Source organism: Elephantulus edwardii, unplaced genomic scaffold, assembly GCF_000299155.1.
Source record: "Elephantulus edwardii isolate Elephantulus edwardi_28Jun2011 unplaced genomic scaffold, EleEdw1.0 scaffold00042, whole genome shotgun sequence".
Taxonomy (NCBI): domain Eukaryota; kingdom Metazoa; phylum Chordata; class Mammalia; order Macroscelidea; family Macroscelididae; genus Elephantulus; species Elephantulus edwardii.
Window position 1 is genome coordinate 8,330,259 of NW_006399792.1, and position 2,964 is coordinate 8,333,222.

A 2,964-nucleotide genomic window follows, 5' to 3' on the forward strand; every position below is an offset into this window, starting at 1 on the left:
GAGAGAGAGAGAGAGAGAGATGCTTAAGCCAAGAAGTTTAAGCTACAGTTCATACCCGAGAGAAATATTTAGCTTTGGAAATCTCTTAAAAAGTACTTCAGCATGTTGTTGGTGTGATGTGTCCTCAAATTGAAACTGACCCTCTGGATCCTCTGGTGGATTTTCAGAGGCAGTAAATCACACGGGAGAAGACTGCTCATCTTTCCCCCCATGGAGCAGCTATTGGATTCAATCCTAGTATAACTTTGAGATTGCAGCACAGCTTCTTGCCACTAGGCTGCCAGAGCTCTTTACTTTGGCCTAATTTTCTATTTTTCTTTTTTTTTTAGTAATTTTAATGAACATTTACAGAGATTTTGGATTTCCATTCATTCATTGTTGCACTTCTCTCCCCACCCAGCCCTCCCCCCCATACTATTTTTCTTAAGAATTGTTTCATTATAGTAGTAATTTTTTGTTAAGAATGTGTCTTCATGATGCATTTTTCTATCACTTCCTCTGCTGATCCATTGAGTAAAGGGTTGTGCTGCCAACCCCAAAGCAGGCAGTTCAAATCCATCAGCTGCTCCTGGAGATAAAGATGGGCAGTTTCCTCCAGTGTGATTCACAGCCTCTGAAAACCCAGGGAAGGATCAGCTATCCCCTGTTGACGTGAAGGGAATGAGAGTTCTTCTGCCAGTTATACCTGTTCTCCCTGGTCCTGCGGATGCCCCTGTGGTTTTCAGTCTTCGGTCTCACCTTTGGAGATTCCTACCTATTGAGTTCCTCTCTAACTTGTTTGTTTCCTTCTAAACGTCTGTAGAAGCCCTCCTGCTTTGGAACTAGGTAAAATGCCAGAATGAAGCCAGGCAACCGGATGAAAGGATTCTTGTCCTTGTTTCGATTTAGTTCACAGAGCAATTAGTGTCTGGGAGGGGAAGTGAAATATGATTTAGATTCAGAAACAATCACAAAAAAAATAACTAAAGCAATCACATGATGCAATGCTGCTGCTGTGTATTTCCCTTAACCTCTCTGTGTTTTCCTTGATCTCCCTCACCCCTTTACCAACCCTTCCTTAAGGAGTAGTTGAGGTGCTTATTAAATCAATGGTTCATCAGTTCCTTCCCAGACAAATTGAATCAGAGATATGGTATTTTTAAACAACTCGTCAGGTGATTTTTTTAAACAATATTTTGTTGTCAAGTAATTTTTCCACATAGTGTTTGCGAAATAAAAAAATAAAAAGTTGTTCATCCTAACAACTTTTAATACATTTCTTATTGTGTTTTATTAAGTTGTATCACAAATGTTGGCTCACATGATAGTGATTTTCCCAATAGCCTAAAAGTACCTCAGTGGTTTTCTGAGACAGAATGTCTCTGTAGATTTGCACTAAGTACGAAGCCTCCACACTAACCAGAACTCCAAAATACCATTGTTAGTTGCTGTCAGATGGGCTCCAACTCACACACTGGTGGCTTAGTGGTAAAGAATTGCTCTACCAATCCAAAGGCATGCAGTTCCAGACTACCAGTTGCTCCATAGGAGAAAGATGGGCAGTCTTCTTCTGTGTGATTTACTTCTTCTGAAAACTCACAGGAGGGTCAGCATTGAGTCAGTTCTAACTCAATTATACACAACAACATGACTTTTTGTATAACAAACCCTTAAGAGTAGTGAACCAAAGTGTGACTGTTTATTGATCTCTTCCTGTCAGAAGCATGGAAGAGTAAAGAATGTATGGAAGCAATTAGACTATAACACCAATGGACCTCAAAATCCTTAACTTCCAAGACCCTGAGACCAGAAAAAAAAATCGACAGTAGCTAACTACCATTGCTGACCACTCCAAAACAGATCACAGTAGAAGAAAGTCAAAATACTGACCAGACTTACTGGTGTGGCAAAAACCATTCTGATAGAACTCCTAAGATTATGGCCCTTAGCCACCCTTTGAGCTTGGCACTGAACTTGCCCCGTGTCACAACTAAAGTGAGCAGTTACACCAGGGAGGCACTCAATCCTTAGAAAAGTCAACCACACTGGATTATAAAAGAAGTATGTGTCCACGGATAAAACTCAGAACGTAGAAAGGGAGAGGATGGCGGGAAGAACAGCAGCAAGAATCATTGAGAGATAGTGGGAAGAATGATTGTAAAATGAGTGTAGGCAGCATGAGGTTGGCAGAGACTGACCTCTGTTGACTCCACAAGGGGAAACTGTCCCCACCAACAATATCCACAGAACAAAATGAATTCTTTTAAGATGAGACATGGTCTCCCACATTCCTGCACCTACTTTTACTAATTCCAACACCAGTCTTCCTACTCTGCTGGGTCTGAAATCTATTGTCATGACCATGCAGACCTCAGAAAACCACACTCATAGTAATGGGGTTTATTAGGGAAGTTACATGGCTAGAATTCAGATTGGCAGCAGGATACAATCCCTTAGTCCAGACAGCTCCACAAGTGTAGCTGCAGACACTTTGCCCTTCAGTTTCACAGCTTAGATCAGTATTACAGAATTCTCTTACTCCTGCTAGTTATCATGCCTTCCCTCTGTCCTCCAACAAGCTTGGGTGAAAGCCTCTGGCTCTGAGTCCATGAAGTAGCACTCCCAAGTCAGCTCTTTCTCTTGTCTATCTCTGGTTCCCTGCTGAGACTGCTGTTACTATTGTAAAGATCTGGTCTGGCTGGCCCAGGAATCTCTAGCCCTGCAAAATGTGCACTATTTTCCCTTCTTCCTCTTCCTTGCAAATACTGAGGTTCTCAAACTTCTGCCACTGAGCCCACTCATTTTAAACCTAGAACAGTGAGACTAGCCAATCCCTTTGTGGACAGACTAACACACCCTGATTTACATGATACTATCCAGCCACAGTGTAGATCATAACAAACTATGGCTGACTCTGAGAAGAATGGGAATCCCAGAACACTTGATCGTTCTAATGCGAAACTTATACTTGGACCAGGAGGCAGT

The 2,964-nt window shown here is 41.9% G+C and overlaps 1 pseudogene; it reads right to left on the reverse strand.

Annotated features, from left to right (window-relative positions):
* Positions 1 to 1,896, reverse strand: part of LOC102845134 — a 50,326-nt pseudogene extending 48,430 nt beyond the window's left edge.
* Positions 1,897 to 2,964: the final 1,068 nt, after the last annotated feature.